Source organism: Leptonychotes weddellii, chromosome 2 (assembly GCF_054177405.1).
Source record: "Leptonychotes weddellii isolate Sample4059 chromosome 2, ASM5417740v2, whole genome shotgun sequence".
Classification (NCBI taxonomy): domain Eukaryota; kingdom Metazoa; phylum Chordata; class Mammalia; order Carnivora; family Phocidae; genus Leptonychotes; species Leptonychotes weddellii.
The window spans coordinates 148,038,530-148,064,310 of NC_138370.1; the positions used below are offsets into that span (position 1 = coordinate 148,038,530).

Consider the following 25,781-nt stretch of genomic DNA (forward strand, 5'->3'; position numbering starts at 1 on the left):
TCTTAGATAATAATAGTTATTAGAAATAAGCTGTGTTTACTAGCTCTTCAGCTGGGATGGCAAACTGATATAATTCATTGAGTAAGTGGATATCCAATGCTCATTATGTTCCAGGCACTGCTGTAGGTGTTGGGATATAGCAGTGAATAAAACAGACCAAAGCCCTGCCCTCATAAAACTGACCTTCTCCTGGGGCTTACCTTCTGCCAGGATGTCAGCCCTCATAGAGGGCCCATCTGCCAGGCTCTAGTAACAAGAATTGGGAGACCACACCAGGACTCATTTAAAAAGAATGCCATGGCTGACTGGTGATTTCCATCAAGGGGGAGGGGTGGGAGAACCTCGGACTGTTCTGAATGTACCAACATCTCCAAAGAGCACTGCTATCCTATTGAGCACTTGAACTGTGGCCAGTCCAAATTAAGATATGTATAAAATATCAAATACACATTGGATTTTGAAGACTTAGTAGGCAAACAAGAGGTAGAATATCTCGTTAAAAATTTCATACTGATGGCATGTTGAAATAATAATATTATAAATATATTAGGTTAAATAAAATACATTTAAAGATTAATTTCATATTTCTTTTTAGCTTTTAAAAATGTGGCTACTAGAACATTTTAATATTTTACATGTGGCTCTCCTATTCCTGTATGGCCATGCTGGTAGCGTGTCCATCCAGGCTTGAGTCCATGTAACGCCAGGAACGTCTTAGCCAATGCAGACAGGAGACAACACTGTCAAAAAGCCAAAACGTGCTGGCGGCGGCTTTTTCTTCTTCCTTTTCTTCTCCTTCTCCTCCTTCTTCTCCTTCTTCTCCTCCTTCTCCTCCTTCTTCTTCTTCTTCTTTCTTCTTCTTCTCCTTCTCCTCCTTCTTCTCCTTCTTCTCCTCCTTCTTCTTCTTCTTTCTTCTTCTTCTCCTTCTCCTCCTTCTTCTTCTTCTCCTCCTTCTCCTTCTTCTCCTCCTCCTCCTCCTTCTTCTCCTCCTCCTCCTCCTTCTTCTTCTTCTCCTTCTTCTCCTTCTTCTCCTTCTTCTCCTCCTCCTTCTTCTCCTCCTTCTCCTCCTTCTTCTTCTCCTCCTCCTTCTTCTCCTCCTTCTCCTCCTTCTTCTTCTCCTCCTCCTTCTTCTCCTCCTTCTTCTTCTCCTTCTTCTTCTTTCATCTGGAATGATAAATAACCTTGTCTCCCCCTGGTGTTTGTACAGCATTTCACAGTCTACAAAGTGCTTTCACAGCTTTCCCATTTTGGCCTCCAACCATTCCATGAAATAGGTAAGATCCTAAAGATCTTAGCTTAGCTTAGATTAGATTAGAACATCATGGTGGGGAATATACTGCATCTCAGTGGGGTGACTTATTTAGATAATACTACTGACATATATTCTGATACAGAGGGCAGGGAAAGGGAAGTAGCCATTAATGGAACAGGAAGAAATACAGAAGACACTCCAAATTAACAAAGGGGGAAACAGAACATATATTTAGTTGTTGAAATGAGAAAAATAGAGAAAAAGAAAAAGAGGAAACCAAAATCTAAATTAAATTGATTAATAGAGGGGCGCCTGGGTAGCTCAGTTGGTGAAGTGTCTGCCTTCAGCTCAGGTCATGATCCCAGAGTCCTGGGATTGAGTCCTGCATGAGACTCCTTGCTCAGCGGGGAGCCTGCTTCTCCTTCTCCCTCTCCCTCCACCGCCCCCCTCCTGCTTTCTTTTGCTATCTCTCTCTCTCAAATAAATAAATAAATAAATCTATCTTAAAAAAATAAATTGATCAATAGAGAATAAGATAAGAACATTAGATGTGAGGAACTGAAATGTACCCATTAAAAAACAGAAACTGCCAGATTTGGTTAAAAAAAGTAAAATTCAGCTGTATGATAGGTACAAGGAACGTGCCTACACAAAGTAGCAAAGAAAACGTATGCAAAGATAAAGAAATTCGAGTTGGTGATATTAATATCAGACAAGTGAAATTAAGTTGAAAGTACCAAACAAGATGAAGAACATCATGCAAGGATATAAGATTATGTAAATAAATTTACAAAATTTAAAATTTATTTATAAGAATGAAAATAACAAAAGTTTAACACAGACTTAACCATCATTAGAGAAAAAAATTTACATTAAAGGAACTAAGTATCTTAAATCTAAAATCTAGTTCTTTGACAAGATCAGGGAAATCGATACCTCGCCCTTCTCACACACACGCAAGGAGCAGAAGAGGCAAAATGAAGAAGGAGAAATAAGTCATAATGCCCACATATAGGAGAGATTAAAGGAATAGTTAGGGATTACTTCCTGCAATTCTTTGTCAGCAATTTGAAAATTTAGAGGAAATGATATGATTTCCTGATTAAAAAAAAAACACAGTAAGTAAAATTGACCCCCCAAAGAAGTAGAAAATGTGAACAGATCAATCATTAGAGAAGAAATTGAAAAGGTGATAAAAAAAAATTTATCAAAAAAAGTCACGAAAACCATATGGATGGCTTCCCAGCTAAGTTTATCTGACTTTAAAAGAAGAGATAATTACAAGGTTATTTACCATTCCAGATGAAAGTCTCCTAATTCGTTGTATAAAACAGCAAACTTTAATACCAAAACCTGGAAAATGTAGTATAACAACATAAAGAAAACTACAGAGCAATCTCACTTATAAATATAAATTCAAAAACTCAAAATAAAATATTAACAAACAAAATCCACATAGCAAAAGATAATACATTATGACCAAACAGAATTTGTTTGAAATACAAGAACGATTCATTACTATATAATCTATTATATAATCTATTGCATCAATAAAGGAGAAAAATATAAGCATTTTGATAAATGCTAAAAACTTATTTGTTGGAATTCAGCAGCCATTCTTGATAAAATCTCTTAGAAAAATAAGAATAGAAGGAAACTACTTAAATAACCTTAAGACTAACAAAGTCCAGCAAGCAAATATGCAATGGCAAATCACAAAAGCCATTTCAATAAAAAATAGGATGGCTACCAGCACCAATATTCTTTACATTGCCTTATACATTTTGGCAGAAAAAGAAATTAAAACAGTTGTCATCTATCTAGGCAAAAAATTTAAAAGACCCCCCACTTTACACTAATATAAAATAAATTCCAGGATTAAAAACTTAAACATAAAAATGTAACTCAATAAAGATATTACACAAAGAGATCTAGATTAGTATGTGTTCAGTCAAAAGGCTGAGGGTATATCATCTTTTCTAACCATGGCTGAAAAACTGCAAAACTCTAAAAGGAAAGATACAATGCCAGTCTCTGTGTGACAGAAGATATAAATAAAACAATAAACAAACAAAGGACTTGGAATGATACTTTCATTCTTTGGGATTTTTTTTTCCTAGATGCATTATTTACACAGTCCAGGAGAAAAGAGGCTACTTTCTCTGTGGAAAACAAATCTGATCAGAGCTAGAGAATCTCTGAGGAAAACCAACCCACATACACATACAATTTTAGTATGAGGGTCTTCATGACTGTTTAAAGTGGTCCATGTACCCTAAATTGAGAATTCCTCAATGACACCAACAACAAAAACAAATACTTCCATTAAAAATGGACAAACCACTTGGACAGATATTTCTCCAGAGAAGATATAAAAATGGTCAACGCATATAAAAAAATGCTCAACATCACTAATTATCAAGAAAATGCAAATTAAAACCACAATGAAATATCACCTCAACTCCATTAGGATGGTTACTATAAAAAAAAAAAGCAGAAAATAACAAGTGTGAGCAAGGATATAGCAAAATTGGAACTCTTGTGCACCATTGGTGGGAATTCAGAGTGGTATAGTTGCTATGGAAAGCAGTATGCCAGTTTCTTAAAAAATTAAAAATGGAAATACCATATGATTCAGCAATTTCACTTCAGGGTGTATACCAAAAGGATTGCAAACATATTTGTACATCTATGTTCATAATAGTATTATTCACCATAGCCAAGAGGTGGAAGCAACCCAAGAGTCCCTCAACAGATGAATGGATAAACAAAATGTGGTATATATATATATGCAATGCAATATTATATATAATTAAAAAGGCAGGAAATTCTGACACATGCTACAGTGTGGATAAACCTTGAAGACATTACGCCAAGTGAAATAAGTCAGTCATAAAAAGACAAATGTTCATATGAGATATCTACAATTAGTCAAATTCACAGAAACAGAAAGTAGAATGGTGGTTTCCAAGAATTGGGGAGAAGTGGAAATGGGGAGCAGTTGTTTAATGGATAGAGAGATTCAGTGTTGCAAGATGACAAAGTTCTGGAGATTGGTTGCACAACAACGTGAATATACTTAACACCACTAAACAGTCCATTTTTTTAAAATGGTAAATTTTATGTTACATGTATTTTACAATTACCAAAAAAAATTCCTGCCTTACACATTTTCTACATACTCATAATTTGACTATTATAAGCATATGCAAATGGCCCCCAGATCTATAACTTCAATATAAATTCCTCCCCTGACATTAGGATTTATATCTCTGATTGCCTGCTGGGCTTCTCTTATTGGATTGTATTCCGCTGGTTTTTTAAACTCAACGTGTCCCAAACTGATTTTGACCACAAACCTGCTCCTCCTCCTCTTTCTTATTCTATGCCTGTGAATGGATGAATAAATGGACCTTGGATCTTTTTCATAGGAACCTAATAATCTGTCTGATATCAAGATAATGGGTCATTTGAGTCATGGTTTTTTTGTATCTGTTCTATTGATATGTAATTCACCTACCGTATAGTTCACCCATTTAAAATACACAATTCATGGCTTTTGGTTTATTCACAAAGTTGTACAATTTTTACCATAATCAATTTTGGAATATTTTCATCACCTCCCTCCAAAAACCTCTGTATTTTTCACCTATAACCCCTACAGACTCTCCATCTCTTGCAGCTCTACACAACCACAAATCTACTTTCTGTCTCTGTAGAATTGCCTATTATGGACATTTCACATAAACGGAACCATATACTATGTGATCTTTTGTGATTATCTTCTTTCACCTGCCATAATGTTTTCAAGGTTTATCCATGCTGTAGCATACGTCATCAGTACTTTATTCCTTTTTCTGGGCAAATAATATTGCATTGTACTGATAAATCACATTTGCTTTATCCGTTCATTAGTCAGTGGATAGTTGGGTTGTTTCTATTTTTTGGCTGTTATGAATAACGCTGCCATGAACATTGATATATACATTTTTGTGTGGACATATGTTTTCATTTCTCTGGGGCATATACCTAAAAGTGAGTGCATTGATGGGTCAAATGGTAACTATAATGGTTAGCTTTTCCAGGGGCTGCCAGACTATTTTCCACAGTGGCTGCACCATCCTACATTCCCACCAGCAGTGTATGGTTCCAATTTCTCTACACCTCATCAACACTGTTGTTTTCTGTTTTTGTTTGTTTTATTTTTCTTTATTTTTAGTCTAGCCATTCCTAGTGGGTGTGAAGTGGCATCTCATTGTGACTTTAATTTGCATTTCCCTAATGATTAATGATGTTGAGCATCTTTTCATGTGCTTATTAGCCATCTGTATATTTCTTTGGAAAAATATCCTTTGGAGAAAGTCCAGATCCATTTCCCATTTTTAAATTGTTTTTTTTTTCTTTCTTACTATTGTTTTCTTTATGTATTCCAGATACAAGTCCCTTACTAGATACATGATTTGAAAATATTTTCTTCCATTTTGTGGGTTGTCTTTTCACTCCCTTGATAGTGTCCTTTGCATCACTAAATGTTTTGCTTTTGATGATGTATATATAAATTTTTTATGAAGTCTAATTTATCTTTTTTTCTTCTGTTGCTTGTGCTTTTGGTGTCATATCTAAGAAATTTACCTAATCCAAGGTCACACATTTTTCTCCTTTATATTCTTCTAAGAGTTTTATAGTTTTAGCTCTTACATTTAGGTCTTTGATCTATTTGTGCTAATTATTATATAGGTTTTGAGGTAGGAGTCCAATTTCATTCTTTTGAATATAGATACCCAGTTGTCCTAGCACTGTTTGTTTAAAAATACTGTCCTTTCTGGTCTTGATGACCTTGCCAAAAACCAATTGACCATAGATACATGAGTTTATTTTTGGACTCTTAGTTATATTCCATTGATTTACATGTATATCTTAGGCGAGTACCACACAATTTTGAATACTGCTGCTTTGTAGTAAGTTTTGAAATTGAGAAATGTGAGTCCTCCAATTTTGTTTATCTTTTTTCAAGATTGTTTTAGCTATTCTAGGTACTCTGAGTTTACAAGGGAGTTTTAGGATAAACCTATCAATTTCAAGAAAGAAACCAGATAGGGTTTTTATAAGGATTTGTGTTGAATCTGTTGAATTAATTTCACATTTTATTTATGATTTGTGGCTTTCATACCAAATTCTTTTCTGCTATTGTTTTCAGGGAAATTCATTGGCTTTTCAATAAAGTGAAAGCAAACAAGTGTGCAGAATAATACTAAAAAGCAAAATACAATTTGTAAAGCTTATTTTGTCACAATTTTAAATGAAATCAACAGTTTTGCACTTAACTAACAAATTACTTATTAAATAAGCAGTTTCTCAATGGTTTGGTTTGTCAGGAACCTTGTAGATATCTGGTAACTTGTTTGCTTATGATTCTGGGCAGCTATAGCTAGAATTCAGATTGCCCCAGTCTAAATGTCAAGGTTTATCAAGCACAACTTTTTATAATTTCTTTAACTTTTCAAATTAAGCAAGATATTATTTTCAAAGAACAAGGCCCCAATTTACATTAGTACCTTAAAAAAAAAATAAAGCTTTATTTATATGGGTGATAATTATTGTGAAAGCATTTTTTTGATATGAGCTAACTTTCTGAATTTGTGCTTTGCTTTAGAATAAATCACAGTACTCTCTTTGTTTACCTAAGCAGTATGTCCTTGAAAACTATTAAAATCATTTACACATTCTTTGCAGCATTATGCACTCATATATAAAGGTCATTCTGTTACCAACACTAACTGTACTGATCATTTATAAAAGTACTTACACATTATACTTTTATATAACTATTTCTTTTGACTAGTATATTTTAGTGTCTCTTTTTAAATCAGGAATACGAATGAAATTGTTTCCTGATCCATTATTTGAGACTTTTGAACTTACCTTGATGTTCCCCCCCCGAAAAAATTCACTGCCCAAGTTTAGGACTTAAAAGTCCCTCTCACTAACCTTTGTGGTAATATTCTCACTGTACGAGGATAGTGACTTAATTGATATTGTTATTGTTGCTAATGCTGCTACTATATCTGGGAATAATAGCAATTGTCTTGGGGCACCTGGGTGGCTCAGTCAGTTAAGCGTCTGCCTTTGGCTCAGGTTATGATCTTGGCGTCCTGGGGTAGAGCCCTAGCCCCACATCACATCGGGCTCCCTGCTAAGTGGAGAGTCTGCCTTCTCCCTCTCCCTCTGCTCCTCCCCCCTGCACGTGCTCTCTCTCTCGCAAAAAAAAATCTTAAAAAAAATAACAGTTGTCTTGACCACACTTTGTTTCATTTCTGCTAATAAGATAAATTTAAAAAGAAAACTGATATTGAAGATGACTCCAGTTGTAATCCTCAGGACTTTTCCTTTCGCCTAATCTTAATTACCTCTAAGCTAGGCTTTTGTAGAACATCATCTGTTGACTTCTAATTATAGATTCATCAAAAGAGTATTTGACTGGGGTACAAAGAGCTTTTAACTGAGGTATTTTCCCACAATTAAAGGAGCTGAAAAACAGAATAATTTATGAGGTTAATCAGTAAGATAAGTGTCCTATTTTTCCTAAATTTTCAGGGAGATTTTGCAGTAAATCATCTGAATAATTGTCTTTGTGTGGCAGGTCTCTTTTAGAAAGGGATCTACTCTGATGGTGCTTTCTAGTGCTCCGAAACACCAGCGCCCACAGCAATGCACTGGAAGACAAAATGCACAGGGATAATCTTTCACCAGGAACTAGGACTGGGATTCGCAAATAAAATGGTTGGAAAAGAAGGAGCATCCCCAACTTGGAAATTTTTTTTATGAGGCAGCAGCTGGGTCTTTAACTCTGTTAGTTGGGTGTTTGTTTGTTTTCGAACTTTTCAGGGATTGTTAGTCTGAGGTCCACCGATAGAATTCAGGGTGATCTTGGATGAAAAAATTAAATTTTTGTTTTCACTAACCTCTAAATGAAAGTTAGCGTTTCCTTCAATAATGAATGCAGGCAGTAAGTACATCACACAAGTATTAACAATACCTGTGACCTTTTTACTAAAAGAAATCACAGAGATGTTCATATCCCATTATGATTGTTGCAGATATCTTAGAAATATTGTTTAAGCTACTTCAAATTTATGTAGTTATTAGAGCCCAGAGCTTGTTATTTAATGCATTAAAAGGGAAGCACATACATGACTTTCTAAAAAAAAAATTTTTTTATGCTAACAGTATTTCAATGTAATTTACTTTAAAATCATATATATTTTATTTTATTTATTTAAAGTTATTACTTTCGGACAAGTAAAGAGATCAGTGGTACAAAAAATGAAGAAGCCAGCAAGCGTAGGCTTAGGTGCAGTGGGACTTGAAATGTGTTCTGAGGAGGGGGCTGCCCATGTGTCATCACTGAACGTGCCCCATCTCTTCGTTCCCAGGGTTTGGACGGAACTACGCCAGCTTCAGTATCCAGTAGCATGTCAGGTCCTGGTTAGCTCCAGTCCAGAAGCTGATCTTGACGAGAGAATTCCTTGTGCCAACCTGTAGCCAACTTGAAAACTGACATGAAAACACAGCTTCTCGGGGTCTGCCCAAACTGGATTTGAACTCGAAGAGTGGCCCTCGGCCAGCCCTGGATCATTCAGATTTTCACTTTGAGGTAAGTCCTGCTATTGTTGGATGAGCCAGGACATGGTGAATGGGGTCCCTCCCACCGCTGTTGGATGAGCCAGGACATGGTGAATGGGGTCCCTCCCACCGCTGTTGGATGAGCCAGGACATGGTGAATGGGGTCCCTCCCACCGCTGTTGGATGAGCCAGGACACGGTGAATGGGGTCCCTCCCACCGCTACCGCCACCACTCCATTTATCCCTCCACTTGCCACGAAATGCTTTGGGAAAAGTATACAAGTAGTACAGCTACCCAAAACCATAAGTCAGAAGTAGAAAAAACACACTGATAAAGACATGAGTTTTATGAACAATGTCATGTCTGTGGTTGGACCAGGAGATGGGAAACTGACAAAGTGGAAAGACAAAGTGGTAATTTATTCAAGAAGCGGTCAACCCTCTAACCCAGTGGTTAAATCATTACATTTCAATGGTAGCTGTTTCTCGCACATATAAAGTGATAATGTAGGTTAAAAGTTCAGCTTGCTGTGCATTCATCACCTCCAGGTCCATCTGGTATTTCTAGTTTTTTATGTTTGTATTGTGAGAGTGAAAAGGGGAAAAAAGTTCCCTTGTTTTCACTCACTTTAAACAAATACTGTGTGTGACTAACAGGGTTTGCCGTACAGCTGGGGCTACCTTTCTGATGAATGGTTTATTTAAATGTTTAATGGGTAATGGAGGATTCTTAAAAATAGAAGAATGGGTTTTAATCGGGGTTTTAACCTCGATAATTCCTCTGTTTCAACTGGTTGTGTTCTTGTTCAAGGCCCCATATTTTGCCGAGCTCAGATTGACTCAACCTCTTCGACATAGAAATTGTGGGAAGAAATGACAGAGGTGGGAGAGAAAGAGAGTTGGTGCGAAGTTCTTTGAGGGTATTAAAAAGCCGAGCAGATAGATTGTTGCAGAATCTTTTTTAAATTTCTACTACAGGCATACCTCATTTTATTGCCCTTTCCATTACTGTGCTTCACAGATACTGTGTTTTTTCCAAACTGAAAGTTTGTGGCAACCCTGCATCAAGCAAGTCTATCGGTGCCATTTTCCCAACAGCATTTGTTCACTTTCGGTCTCTGTGTCACGTTCCAAACTTTCTCATTGTTACGGTATTTATTATGGCGACCTGTGATCAGTGATCTTTGATGTTACCATTGGAATTGTTTTGGAGCACCATGAACTGCACCCGTAGAAGATGGCGAACATAATTGATAAATGTTGTGTGTGTTTTGACTGCTCCACCAACTGGCCATTCCCTTGTTTCTCTCCCTCTCCTCAGGCCTCCCTATTTCCTGAGACACAACAATATTGAAATTAGGCCAGTTACTAACCCTACAATGGCCTCTAAGTGTTCAAGTGAAAGGAGGAGTCAGGTGTCTCTTACTTTAACTCAAAAGCCAGAAATGATTCAGCTTAGTGGGGAAGGCAAGTTGAAAGCCGAGTTGGGCTGAAAGGTAGACCTCTTGTGCCTACAGTTAGTCAAGTTGTGAACACAAACGAAAATTTCTTGAGGGAAAATAACAGCATTACCCCAGTGAACACACAAATGATAAAAAAGTGAAACAGACTTATTGCTAATATGGAGAAAATTTTAGTGGTCTGGGTAGAAGATCAAACCAGCCACAACATTCCCCTAATCCAGAGCAGGGCCCTAATTCTCTTTGATTCTGTGAAGGCCAAGAGAGGTGAGGAAGTTGCAGAAGGAAATCTGAAGCTACCAGAGGTTGGTTCGTGAGATTTAAGACAGAATCTGTAACATAAAAGGGCAAGGTGAGTCAGCAAGTGCTGATGTAGAAGCTACAGCAAGTTATCTAGGAGACCTAGCTAAGATAATGGATGAAGGTAGCTGCACTGAACAACAGATTTTCAGTGTAGACTAAACAGACTTCTATTGGAAGAAGATGCTATCTAGGACTTTCATAGCTAGAGAGGAGAAGTCAAAGCTTGTCTTCAAAGCTTCAAAGGACAGGCTGACTCTCTTGTTAAGAGCTAATCCAGCTGGTCATCTGAAGTTGAAGCCAATGCTCATTTACCATTCTGAAAATGCTAGGGTCCTTACGAAGTAGTTTATGTCTACTCTGTCTGTGCTCTATAAATGGAACAAAAAAGCCTAGACGACAGAACATCCATTTACAGCATGGTTTACCGAATATTTTAAGCCCACCATTGAGGCTGACTGCTCAAAAAAAAAAATTCCTTTCAAAATATGACTGCTCACTGACAGTGTACCTGGTCAGCCAAGAGCTCTGATGGAGATTGACGAGATGAATGTTGTGTTCATGCCTGCTAACACAACATCCGTTCTGCAACGGATCAAGGAGTCATTTTGACTTTCAAGTCTTATTACTTAAAAATACATTTTGTAAGGCTATAGAAGCCTTAAATGGTGAGTCCTCTGATGGATCTACACAAAGTAAATTTGAAAACCTCCTAGAAAGGATTCACCATACTAGATGCCATTAAGAGCATTTGTGATTCTTGGGAGGAGTCTAAATATCAACGTTAACAGGAATTTGGAAGAAGTTGATTCCAACCCTCATGGATGACTTCGAGGAGTTCAAGACTTCAGTGGAGGACGTAACTGCAGATTTGGTGGAAACAGCAAGAGAACTAGAATTAGAAGTGCAGCCTGAATATGTGATTAAATTACTATAATCTCGTGATAAAACTAACCAGTGAGGAGTTGCTTATTATGGATGAACAAAAAAAGTGGTTCCTTATGTTTCAAAACACATTATAATAAAAAATGAACTAATCAGGTAACTTATTAGTGTTTTTTACTCATTTTGTTGATTGTCATATAAAGAACATGATGGTAGTGGACTTTCGCTAAAATTTGTCAGTGTGAAGAACCTTATATTGTACATTCCTCTGAAAGAGGATATAAGAGAATTTGTATATTACAATATGCTCAGATCTTCGACTAGTCTCTAGTATGTAGTAAACCCTCAATAAATATTGAGCAATGTAAGAGAAGAGCCCAATAAGCAAATCTTCAAAGTAATGATATATTAATTATATAGGGATTATAGATAAATTATCTATTAATGGAAAAGATTTAAGTTTCCTTTAAATCCACTAACTCCAGATTGGGAGTACAAATACTGTAGTTTAAAATTTTAACCTATTTCCTCCCCCTGTTGCCCTTCAGCATAATATTTGCAGTTTACATTTAATAAGAGTATACAGTTTTTTGGCAGAGGGAAGGAAATGTTACTAATAGAAAGAGTGTATTGTGTTTTTGCCATTATAGATAAGGCATGTGGAGTAATAATGGCAAACATTCTGACTTTGCTTTTATTAAAAATGTAGAGCAGTCTTGGCTAATGGTCTTAACGTGGCCCTTCCTCACATAGAATTAAATTATCTTCTAGTGGCCTTCATCATTTTTATTTCTTTATGATAAGATACAACCCATTAAGCTGAGTAAGCAGAAAACCTATAGCACAGTCCTCGGTTCTTCTCTATTCTTAAACAAGTTTCTTCATTTCTCTAGGCTTTGATTTCATGTTTTGGATGAGAGGTTGGCAAACCATGAACCAGAAGCCAAATCCAGCTTACTGTGTATTTTTACATAGCCCATGAGCTAAGAGTAGTTTTTATATTCACAAGTAGTTCAAGAAAATCAAAAGAAGAAGAATATTTCATGGCATAAAAAATTATATATCAAAATTTAAATTCCAGAGTGCGCAAAGTTTTGTTGGAACACAGCCAGGCTAATTTGTTTGTGTATTTTCTAGAGCTGCTTTCACGCTGCAATGGCAGATATGAGTTGTGACAGAGACCATATGCGCCTCAAAGCCTAAAATATTTACTAACTGGCCTTTTACAGAAAAAGTTTGCTGATCCCTGCTTTAGGTTTTTGAGTGGATGAAGAACTTTATTGAAGTACATAAAATGAAAATATATGTAGACTTTTAAATAAAGAAAATAGTTCCAGATATTTCCCATGGGTTGAAGCATCATCTTCAAAATAAATTTGGTAAAAAAATATTCTGAATCAAAAGCTAAGCTGATCTTGTGTCGAAAATGCCCTGGATGCTTCCTTCAAGTATTATTTTGTTGTTGTTGTTGTTGTTGTTGTTTTTAAAAGATTTTATTTATTTATTTGACAGAGAGAGAGAGCACAAGCAGGGGGAGCGGCAGGCAGAGAGAGAGGGAGAAGCAGGCTCCCCACTGAGCAGGAAGCCCGACACAGAGCTCAATCCCAGGACCCCAGGATCATGACCTGAGCTGAAGGCAGATGCGCAATCAACTGAGCCACCCAGGTGCCCTAGTATTATTTTGGTTTTTAAAAATGATGTTCTATTATTCCAGTTTCATTCAGAATTTAACCACAAAAATCGAAAAAAATGGGTCAGAGTTGATTCCACCTTGGGAGGGAGTCAGTACAGAATTCTTGAGTTGATGAGACTCGGGTTTCAATTTTGGCTCCACCACTTATTACTCAGGAAATACGGTACTTAACTTCTTTGAGCCTCAGTTTTCCCATCTGTAAAATGGCAATAAGCATATTTAGCTCTGGTGCTAAGCCAAGACATGAGGGCATCACAGGTATGAATTTGGTGACTTTGCTTCAAGCCAATATTCGTTACATATTTGTTTACTAATTGTTAGTGGGAGTGAAGAGAAACTGATTTGCTATTGAAAAAATGAAATGTTCACTGTTTTTCAATGTTCAAAACAAGGGATTTCTTACAGTGAGTTATTTGGAATTGCCTTTCACTCTGCAGCTTTTCCATCACTTAAAACCCTGTCAGTTACTCTCAGCTACCAAGCATTCGGCTAATTTACATGGATATATTTATTAAGTATCACTCAAAATACATTTTAAAGGTCTTTGTTACTTGCAAAACATCTCTCGTCTTGTTCTTGCCTTTGTGTGCTCACATTAGTGTATATAAATCTCAAAAGCAGACTATTTCTGGGGGGACATATTGTAAGCTCTATAATTTAGATGATAAAGGATGAATTGATCTTTTTCAGTAAAGAATGCTATACCCATGTATTGTTTGGTTCCAGTTTTGAATGTCCCCTGGCTGTCTAGTTCTCAGGTTCATGCCCCATGGTACTTGAACTTGTAAGCCCTGCAGATTCTGAAAAGACGTAGATCCACACAGGCATGAATTGTCTTTTATTTGCACTAGCGTTCTCCATGATCTGATGGGATTGGGACCAATTTACATTTTGCCTGTTGATTAAAGAGTTGAGTATGGAAACCTGAGTCGATGGCATCAAATTTCTGGTTTATTACAGTGATGTTATAAAATGGCCTCCCTGAGCTGGCTCATGGTTTAATCCTATAAGGAATAAATAAGACTATATATATACACATATATATAGTGCTTATATAAATAATGTAATATACATTTATATATACATATATACTTTCATATATATAAATATATATAAAGTACTCTCTTACCACACTGCTTGGCACAAAGTAGGCACTGAAAGAAAGACAATTGATAGAGTTATTGTCACCCCATTGCAGGTATCTCCTTAGAAAGAGAAGATAAATCAAACACTAGGGAGGTGTGAGAGGGAGGCTCTAGAACAATGCTGTCCAACAGAACTTTCTTCAATGATAGAAATGTTCTATATCTGGGCTATTCAATGTAGTAGCCACCAACCACATGGGAGCTGAGGAAAGGGTTTTTAAAATTTTAATTTTAATTAACTTAAAAATTTAAAATTTAAAGCCACATGTATGGCTGGGGTAACATATTAAACAGCACATATTAAAAGACATCAACAGGGGCACCTGGGTGGCTCAGTCGGTTAAGCATCTGCCTTCGGCTTAGGTCATGATCTCAGGGCCCTGGGATCAAGCCCCACATCAGGCTCCCTGCTCAGTGGGGAGCCTACTTCTCTCTCTCTGCTTCTCCCCTCTTGCTCATGCTCTCACTCTCTCTCTCTCTCTGTCACTATCTCTTTCGCAAATAATAAATAATCTTTAAAAAAATAAAAATAAAAAATAAGAAGACATCAACAAAGAATTAGACAAAATAATATAGTTCTGATAACACAGGGAGAATGAGCCTCTCAGATTGCTAATAAGATACTCATATGGGGAAATCCATAATAAATCAAGAGCCACACTACAATTTATGACAAACAAGTCTTCATTTAACAAGATATTTCATGTAATTCACCATGCTGCAATGATGTGGGAAGGTGAATTAGAATGATAACATCTAGGAGAGTTATTCCAAAATGTGAGCATGTAATTTATTAATATCACGTGTATTCCAAAATATATTCACATAATCTAAAATAATACTGAATGGGGTGACTGGCTGGCTCAGTGGCAGGAGCATGCAACTCTTGATCTCGGGGTTATGAGTTCAAGCCCCACATAGGGGGTAGAGATTACTTGAATAAATAAAACTTAATAAAATCATACTGAATGGAATTTCAGTGATAGTGAATCCCTAGCTTCCTTCCAAAACAGAAGTAACTCCAAACAGTGGATTCAGAGGTGACTTCGTTTTATCTGGTACCACATTTGATTGATAAATTAACTAATCCAAAAAATTGCCAGAGCACAGGATATGCAAGGATAAACCACGCAGCCGCAGGGAGAACATATCAGGAAGAAGAACTGATCTGGGGGAAGGCCTTGAACCAGAAGGAACTGAAAGAGAGCCACTGTGACTATAGAGGAAGAGGAAGACAGAGGAGAGACGTGGGCAAGCACTCAATCTTATAGGACCTCTGAGGCCGAGAGGATGGAGTTTGAACTTTCCCCTAAGTGTGAACGAAAACCATTTGGAAAGTTTTAAGTCGGCGGTTGGCAGGGGATGGTGGCAAGATCAGACAATTTTAACGAATCCGATGATTGAAAATAAAACAAATTGTGAAAACCTGGCTAGAGAGAAGCACAGAAAACAAGCTGGAAAATAGGAAGGCAATTGAGTCATGTACAGGGTCTTTTAAGAATGAAATAGATTTCCATCATGTTCCATGGCTAAGCCCCAAGGTGGGTTCTAACACAGCAGCAGAAGGGTACTTTAAAAAGTCAGAGCCTATCATGTTCCTGCTCAAGGGTCCCTGTCTCACTCTAGCTTAACACTGGCCTCCAAGACCCCATATGGTCTGGGCCCCACAATCTCTCTGACCACATCTACAATTTTTCCCCTCATGCCACTCTAGCAACCCCACTAGCCGCCTAGCTGTTCCTTAAACGCGCCGATCATTCTCTGTAGCAGAGCCTTTGCGCTGGCTGTCCCCTCTGCCTGGGATTCTCTTTCCATCAGATATCCCCATGGCTTCTTCCCTCATTTGCTTCAAGTTTCTGTTCAAATGTCATTATCGGTCCCTAACCAACATACATAAGATAGTACCTCCTGCCCCCCACAAGGGGCCATTTTCCTCTTACCCTGCTTTCCTGTTGTCCACAATGTGTATCACCAGCTGACGTACCGTTTATTTATTTGCTTACTGCTTCACTCCCCACAAGAACATAAACTCAGTGAGGGCAGGGACTTTGATGTCTTCCCTGCTATATCCTCAGCACTGTCGATGTTCAACGATCACCTGTCGAATGAATAGAATGAATGAATGAAAGAGGGTGGACTTGATGGCCTCTCTACCTTCTTCCCTAGCTCACTGACTATAGTCTGGGGAACCCCGACCAGTGCTTCATGTCCTGCTACTTTGTGCAAAAACTTCCTGTCACCCTCCCTTGAGGAAAGTTCCAAGAATTGTTGCCACTCTCTCCCATCTTCTATTTCTTCCCCCACCTCAAGTATCTACAAGAGCTGTGCCAACCCTTCACCCAGGACCAGCTCTTCAGTGCTAACTACCTTCTCCCCTACTCTTGTGCTGCGCTAGAGGATGAGGGAGCGGCCCAGATGGCTGGGAGTCATGAGCTGGATGGGGGGTGGGGGGACATGTGGTGGTTGTAGCCCCCCTGCAGGGCTTTGGAACTCCTCCAAGGGTGCACACAGGGCAGCTGGTGCCTGACCATAAAACTGTCCCCCAAATACTCTATCCTGGTCATTCGGTACATAGACTGCCAGTCCCCGGGATGAGTGACCCTACATTGGTTGTAACATGGAGGCGTACCCTATGTCAAACTCACCTGCTGAGCTATTTATTGTTTTTAGATTTTAAAGAAGGAACCAGGCAAATGAGACTTTTAGTCTGGCTCAAAAGCACTAGCATCTTTTTTTTTTTTTTTAAAGAACAAAGTAAAGAAAAGAGTGTGGATTAGGATTCAGAAGGTCTGGGTTTGAATCCCAGTTTGTGATTTGGTGTGTGCCATATAGCCTCAGGCAAGTAACTTAAACCTCGAGGGGCTTCAGCTTCCCATCTGTCAACAGAAATAACTATTCCTGTTCTGCCCAACCTTCAGGATGTTGCGGGGATCATGAGGCAATAACACAAACTTGTGGACTACATAATACTATTCCCATGTAGAGATTGTTATGAACAGAAACATAATGGCGGCATCTCTCAAATGCCTGACAAAATGAAAGAGTGATCTCTCTTCACTCGGTAATGAAAGGAAAGTTCAACAGAGGTGAGGAAAGGAACTTCAATGCATTTTTGGACTTTGCATTTCTATGGAAACCATCAGCACACTATTGTCTGTAGAGAAATATTTAATTATAGATGTGTTTTTATGGCATGACAAACCGACTACCTTTAGTCATTTAAATTATCTTCCCGGGAAAAAGATGATTCACAGAGTCATGGGGGACTAGTTGAAATTATGGCTCTCAAAAAGAATTTACTTTTAAAAAAATGGTTGCTTTGATTTTATGTGTGTGTGTGTGTATATGTATAATGCTTACTTTAAATGTGTGCATCCATAAATGCTCTTAAATGTACTTCATATAATTTTAACCTAAGCAAGTAAATTAAGATTGACATGCAGAGTTCAATGTTATGAAAGAAAATGTCATCATCTTTGTTGAAGAGTATGAGAGAGACTTTAACCTAGTGTTCGTTGGGCATTTGCAAGCATGAGGCTACTGTATAGATTAAGAGACATGGCAAGACTGGTCTATTTCTGGGAGAGAATGTAGGTGCCCTCAAGTGAAAGCCCCAAAAAAAAACCCTATAGCTGGGCACCTGGCTGGCTCAGTTGGTGGAGCATGTGACTCCTGATCTTGGGGCTGCGGGTTTGAGCCTCGAATTGGGTGTGGAGATCACTTAAAAATAAAATCTTAAGGGGCGCCTGGGTGGCTCAGTCATTAAGCGTCTGCCTTCGTCTCAGGTCATGATCCCAGCGTCCTGGGATTGAGTCCCGCATCGGGCTCCCCGCATCGGGCTCCCTGCATCGGGCTCCCTGCATCGGGCTCCCTGCATCAGGCTCCCTGCTCTGCAGGAAGCCTGCTTCTCCCTCTCCCACTCCCCCTGCTTGTGTTCCCTCTCTCGCTGTGTCTCTCTCTGTCAAATAAATAAAATCTTAAAAAAAATAAAAAAATAAAATAAAATCTGAAACACAAAAAACGAACCAAAACTCAATAGCAAGTAGAATTAAATGATCTATATGTCTCTCACACATAGTAAAAGGACTTGAGACCAAAAAAAAAAAAATCAAAAATTGCCTTGAGTGGTTGATTCTCAGAATCAGGCAAACCTGTCGTGCCTTGTGCCGCTAAAGTGGAATCTTCTTACTGGACCCCAGAATTCAGTTTCCAAACGGTGACCGTTCCATTTGGGGCTGGGCCTTGGCATCTTTATTCACGCACTTCATGACTCAGGAGCTGGTCTGCAGGATGGGGAGCGGGGAAGAGGGTCAAATCCTGCCTACAGTGTAGGCCTTGATTACAACTCTTGGTGACTTTGGTGACAGAGGAGTAAAACTGAGTTGCTGAAATAAGGGCTTGGAGTTTATGTATGAATTTCAAGTGTCTGTGATATTTCTATTTGCATATCAGGGAACTCAAATGTGGCATATCCTGCGGAAATTGGCACGTGTGTAAGGATTCCTGAGCAATTAGATGGAGTTAACGGGTTTCCCCCATTTTACTGGCTAATGTTTGCTCTGTTTAGGAAGGGACTGATGTGTGTCTGGTGGTTCTGCCTGTGTCACCTAAGGTCACCATTCTGTCCTTTCAGGAGCTGAAAACACCACACTTTGAACCTGCCCCTTGACTACTGGTTGTTCATGTTTGGCAGCCTATAGAGTGCATTGTCTTCCCTGCGTGTTTTAATCTTGCAACACATGAAGCCTGGGGAATGAAATAGCCACATAATATAAATTGCAATAATCAGCTCTTGACAGATTTCTGCAAAATGTTTGTGGATAACTTCCTTGAATGTCCCGAGACATTCTACAATGAATCATTGTCAATGTTTCAGAGAGAAAGAAAAATGAGATAGTTATCTATACTATTTCTTCACTCTAGTATTGTATGTGCTTGGAAGCCAACCAGATTTCTAACAGGGTCTACAATGTCAGCCAGAATGTACAGAGTACATAGTAGGGGCTATGATTAAATTCCCTTTGGTTTACTCAGATAAGCTGGGTTTGGGGTTAGTTTGGGGGATGGGAAGGAGTCACGGGCCTAATAATATAATTCACTGCCCTTGAATAAATCTTTTCTTACTTTCCTCTTCAGTTTGTGCCCATCTGTGCTTTTTATCATTCCAGAGAGTTAGGCAATATTCAAGTCTACTAAACGGCATCTGGTTTGAATATGTTCTTAAAAAATTACCATAAAAAAGTCATTAAATCACATAAACTTCTCTATACCATGAGAAAGGAAAAACAAAGCAATTCGAACAATTCCTTTATACTCTCCCGAAATTGTACAAAGATGCGGAGTTTCCCCAATGAGAATGTATTTTCTTATTATCAGTCCCCAAACAGCATTACTTTGTTTGAAATGCAAACAGACAAGGATATTTTTCTGTTTAATGAAAAACAATTTCTACTCCTAAGTTGCAAACAAAGCTGCTACGTTCCCATGTCATTCCTAGACCCCTTTGAGTATACCTGGAAACACTCCAGATTCAGCCCAGCAGGTCAAGGAGCATGGGCTTCTGGGACATTTCTTGGGCCACGACTTAGGCTGGAAGTGCTCTTCAGAGCTCTCTGCACCTGTTTCTCTGCCGATATTGGCAGAAGCAGAGCCATTATTGCTGAGACTCTACGACTCTTCTTTTCTTTTTAAACAAGGGCTGTTGGCAATGTCCAGGCTCCTTCTCTTCTGCCATGGAGCCTCTCTTAACATCCAGGAACTGCCAGTGGTCACTGGCCCAGCCCCCCCCCACCTGACATGGGCTCCAGGATCGAAATCCTGCCACCAAGGAATTCATGTTTCCTAAGCTCAGGGTAAAGAATCACCACGATTGCGTGCCTTTAACTCTCAAGGAATTCCAGCTACCTTCATGGCTTAATTACAGGGACAAAATTTTATATGTGATTGGGGTGCTGTGACTTCACCATCATACTTTGGACCTAGACAATTATAGTTTATTGTTTAATTCATGAAACTAAAATGATGTAAGTTTCATGATTGTAGACACCTGACCTGGATGGGGTACTCGAGGTTAAGTCTTCAGCCTCAAACCAGAAATGTACATTTGTTATCTTTCAAAGACAGTGTTTGTCTGTCCTTATCAACCTTGGAAAACACATAAACAAACAAAAAACTGGACTCACTTTTTTCTTTTTTTTTTTTTAAGATTTATTTGTCAGAGAGAGAGAGAAAGAGAAAGCATAAGCGGGGGGAGAGGCAGGCAGAGGGAGAAGCAGGCTCCCCACTGAGCAAGGAGCCCGATGTGGGACTCGATCCCAGGACCCTGGGATCATGACCTGAGCCGAAGGCAGACGGTTAACCAACTGAGTCACCCAGGCATCCCTGGTCTCACTTTTTTTTCAAAAGACAGACTGACTTTCCCTCTGCATTCCCTATTGCAGTGCCCCTCCTTGGGAAAAGGAGGAGGCAGTGACCTAAATCTTACCAGCATTCCTTCTCTTGGTTGGAAACTTTCCCTAAAGATAATTTAGTCTGATCTTCCCTCTTGCCAGAGATGAGGGAACAAAGCCCAGAAAATTTTAAGGAATTATAGGCATTTGATGCAGAACCAAAGATGGAACCTCAGTTTCCCTGACTAATCCAGCGCTTTTAGAATTGTGTCACCACGTCTCTGTGTCATAAGTCACTTTGGGCACCCGGGCAAAATTTTACATACAACCATTTCAGCCATTCCAAACCAGCCTCTGGAGTGTTGTCCTTGTGCTAAAATTACACCCCTTTTCTACTGTTTGCAATAGGCCAGTGCATGTGGACGGGCTATAGTTCCCCTAGAGACTGCAGAAGGCTTCTGCACTTTGAGGAAGGCCGTGGCCAGGAAAGAACTGGGATAGGGCAGTTGTTTTCAAGCATTCACACCATGGTAAGAAATACATTTCATATTGTGACCCAAGTCCCAAATAACATGACTACGAAATGTATATACAATATTACAGAAATAAATTCCTCAGAAAAACACTTGCCCTTACTACTTCAATGAATTCTGCTCTATTTCATTTAAAAAATATATATAGCTTGTGACCCACTGAATTGATTTATGAATGGGCATGAGTCTGTGGCTTTACTCAATGGAGACGTACCTGGCTTGCCTCGTCATGCTCTTCCTGCCCAATATACAGCCAAGCATATCTGTTTCTTAATATAGGACCCAGCCACACCCTATAAAACATTTCATTGGGAGCCATCTTGGTTGGTAGTCTGCACGATCAAAGGATTCTCCTGTGGGCATATCCATGGGTGTGTCCTAGGCGAGCAGATGTTGTTTGAGGACCAGGCTTGTGTCTCCTTTTTCAAGCTGCTGAATTATCTTTTGGGTGCCCCCGCAATCTCCCTTACCCAGCAGGAATGATCAATAAATGGTTGCAGACCAACCTGTTCTCTCTATGCTGTGACCTTGAGCAAGTCACTTAAACCCTTTGATCCTCAATTCCCTGATCTATGAAAGGAAAAAAAATTAATTCTACCTCCAAGGCTGTTGTGAAAGGCAAATGATACATTAAGTGTGAAACTGCCTTTTCAACTTTAAAGTGAATGTTAGGTATTATAATTTTACCTATAACACTATAGGCCACGACGCATTAGAATTACATGTACAAATAATGCAGCAAGCTGAAGCTCTGGGAGGGTTCCTGCTGCTTCTACAACTCTCTGGTATTTAATAAACTAAGAGACACATCAATACATTCTAAAAGCAGATGATTAAGTCTGTCAGTATCTCTATGAAGTTATATGTTGCTACCTTAAAATCTATTGACTTAAAGTCATAGACACTGAAAGTAGAATAGTGGTTACCCGGGGTTTGAAGGAGGGAGAAATAGTGTTTCACGGGGACGGAGTTTCAGTCTGAGATGATGAAAAGGTCCTGGAGATGGATAGTGTGATGGCTGCACACCAATGCAAATGAACTTAGTGCCATAGAACTATACACTTAGAATGGCTAAAATGATAAAATTTTATGTTATGTATATTTCACCACAGTAAAAAAGAAACTGGCTTAAAACCACAGCCCTTTTAGAGTTAGGATTTGGCTCATCAAAAAAATACCTTCGCGGAAACCTCTGCAATAATGTTTGAAACTTCTTTCAATCTGTAAAAACAAACAAAACCCCAAAACCCCCAAAAGTCTAGAGTTAGGATTTGGGCAGGACTCAGCAGGTTCAGCCCATCTTTGCCCTATGTGGTGTCTCCTGGGACAGTCCAGCTGGGACTAGAGGATCCAAGATGGCTTCCTTTGCCACTTGGGTGCTGGCTCTTAGCTGAGGTGCCTCTGTTCTTCTCCACATGGCCTCTCGGCCTCCAAGTCTTCTCTCTACATGTGTCCTCTCTACAGGTAGACAGACTGTACTTCTTTATGAGGCAGTTAGGTTCTGACAGAGAAAGTAGAAGCTCCAGACCTCTTAAAGCCTGGGTTTGAAGTCCCGGAAAGTTGTTTCCATCACATGCTGTTGGCCAAGTGAGTCATTGGGATGGCACAGACTCAGTGTGGAAGGGGACTACATGTAGGCATAAATTCAGGGAGCACGGATCAGTTCGGGTCATTTTGTCACAATCGACTACAGCCTCCATACCCAATTGCTAGCTAGCATTTCTCCCTGCTCTGCCTGATACCAAATTCTGTTCTAGTGTCACACATACAGAGAGCAGTATAGGGTAGTGCTGAAGAGGATGGACTTTGGCATAAGGCTTGAAATGTTTTTATCGGCCGTGTGACCTTTGGCAAGTTATTCACCCCGTATCTCAGTTTTCGTACCTGTAAAATGGGGATAGCAATAGTACTTATCTCATCGTGTTGTTGTGAGTCTTGGATAAGTGAATATGAGTAAAAACCTTAACAGTGCCTGGCATGAAGTAAGAACTACATAAGAATTTGCTGTTACTGTTTTTGTCTCTTTTGTCAGAAAACCAAGGAAGAGGTGGTATGATGGGGAAGGGAATATTTAGGGCTAACTAAGACAGAAAGGCTGGAAACCCTTGCTTGGGTACGCAGGACCTCCCTGTCCCACAGAGTTCTCACTTACATCTAAATCCCTTGCTGACATTTAAGCCTCTTTTCTTTTGTTCTGCCCACAGAAGCCATGGAAAACAGCCGATCAACATCTCCCCATAATAATCCCCTGAACACCTGAAGACAGCTGTGAGAGCTTAAAGAATTGCTAAGGCTAATCTGAGCATAGATAATTGAGGTGATGATATGTTCAAATGCATATAAATCTGTGCCTGGGCACAGGTAGTGAGTTACAAATAGTCACCTCCCACTTCTCTTCACCCCCTTAGGAGGCTGGAGCACGGATCTCGCCTTCCCTGAATGCAACTAGGGAGTGGGTCTCCTCTTTCTGAGGAGAAGCCTGGAGCAGGTTTCTGAGGAGGAAGATAAGGCAAGCAAGGGCTGGGAGATGCATGTGTATGGCACTCTGCTGGCTCAAATAAGGGGTTAAGCCCAGGAGCTGATAAAATTGAACAGTTAGTTAGCACCTACTGTTTACTGCAGTGAGTTCTTGCTGAGCTCACCAGTGGCCTACTACCTAATCCCATGGGCACTTTTCAATCCTCAGCTTCTTGGGCAGCCAGTGGCGTACGTCCTCCTCTCCTGTTTTGGAATGAGGCAGAACACTGTGGTGTTTTTGAGTCTCGGAGTCCGAATTCCCGGATTCAAGTCCTGCTCGGCCGCTTACCAGCTGCATGATGTTACGCAAGTTACTTAACGGGTCAGGTTCTTCATCTTCATGCTCATCCTTATCTATAAAATGGGATTGATAATAGTACTATATTATTGGGTTGCTTGAAATTTTTTTTTTTAAAATGTTTTTTTGGTAAACCTCTTAGCACATGGGGGAGACATAGTAAGAATTCAAAATATTTTTTTAGAACCCTTCTCCATTGACTTCCAGGACATGGCTCTTCTGCCTCTTGGACCACTCCTGATATGCCTCTTTTGCCAACCCTCTTTCACCCACCCCTGAAAAATTGGCAGTGCCCCCAAGATTCTCTCTTTGATCCTCTACGCTTCTGATTTTGTATAACCTATGTGATTCATGCCCCTATTCCCAACCACTATCGATACATGGATACCTTGTAAACTTTTATCTCTAGGCTAACCTTTTGTTGTTGATATCTCTATCTGGATAGTCCAAGGCTCCTTAAATTCAAAAGATCTAAAACCAGGCCTCCCATCCCTGGCTATGATGGAGTAGAAACTGGTACCGGTCTAGCCACCCAGCGTTGTTTTAAAAATATTAAACGGGACAAAATACATGAGTCAGTTGTTCCAGGACACAAGTCTGTGGCCCTTAAGTGAAGAGAAACTCAAGAGGTGAGGCCCAGAATCACTCTGGCCCTTTATCTGAGGGCAGTGAGTTAGAGGACTGGCTGAATTGAGAGGCAGAGATCAGAATTTGGGGCAGCTGTGCAGCTGGATTCTGTAAGGTAGGACACGGGAGAGGGGGAAACTTTGTAGAGGGAGGGCTCCAAAAATCTTGGGGAGGGGGGAATCGTTGCCTGTGAGTACTTGGCTAAGTCCTGGGTTGTACATGGGTAAGGTGAGACTCTCCAAGGATTACCAAATGCCAGCTTCTGTGAGTTGAAGGCTGAGCATGGATATTAGAGTTCGAGCAGTAATAGGGGTCATCAGAGTTTTGGCTCAGCCTAACTGGAAAGCCATATGAATACTTTGTTAATAATACCTTAGGCATCCAGTGAGGACACTAGAAAAAACACACTTTAAAAAATAAGGACCGTATTCTAGAGCAATAGTTCTTGGATCGTTGTCCCTTGACCACCAGCGGCAGCACCTGCAAGTCTGTTAGAGACCCTGTTGGAAATGCAAACTCTGGGGACCCACCTCTGATCTTCTGGATCAGAAATTCAGGAGAAGAAGCCCAGAAGTTTGTATTTTGACAGGCTCTGTGGATGATTCCAATACATGCTATAGTTCAAGAGTCACTGCCCTAGAGGAAGACTAGCCCTGACCTAATAATGCCTAAAACTAAACCTTGATGAGGCCCACAGGGGAAACGGTTTGAAGGTTGAGTGCACTAAATTACAGAGGATTGGGAAGATATCTGGGACTTTTCCGATGATCGGCACTAACAAAGTGGGGGAAAAAAAAGAAGAAAAACCTGCACAAGTTCAAAGTGGCCAATCAATAATTGAACTGCTTACTAGAACAAAAATTAAAACTTTTCAAAGGAAGACAAAATAATCCAGAGCCTAAGTTTTTAAAATTTATCACCTGTATTCTCCAGTATTACCATAAAAAATTATACATGTGGGGGGCGCCTGGGTGGCTCAGTCGTTGGGCGTCTGCCTTCGGCTCGGGTCGTGGTCCTGGGGTCCTGGGATCGGGCCCCACGTGGGGCTCCCTGTTCCAC

At 39.5% G+C, this 25,781-nt stretch overlaps 1 long non-coding RNA gene across 1 annotated transcript in view; it reads left to right on the plus strand.

Moving 5' to 3' along the window:
* LOC145720287 (uncharacterized) overlaps nt 1-24,650 on the plus strand; it is a 35,733-nt gene extending 11,083 nt beyond the window's left edge. The window contains exon 3 of the long non-coding RNA XR_014143207.1: nt 23,485-24,650. This is a non-coding gene — a long non-coding RNA (uncharacterized LOC145720287). The remainder of the gene's footprint in view (nt 1-23,484) is intronic.
* Nucleotides 24,651-25,781: the final 1,131 nt, after the last annotated feature.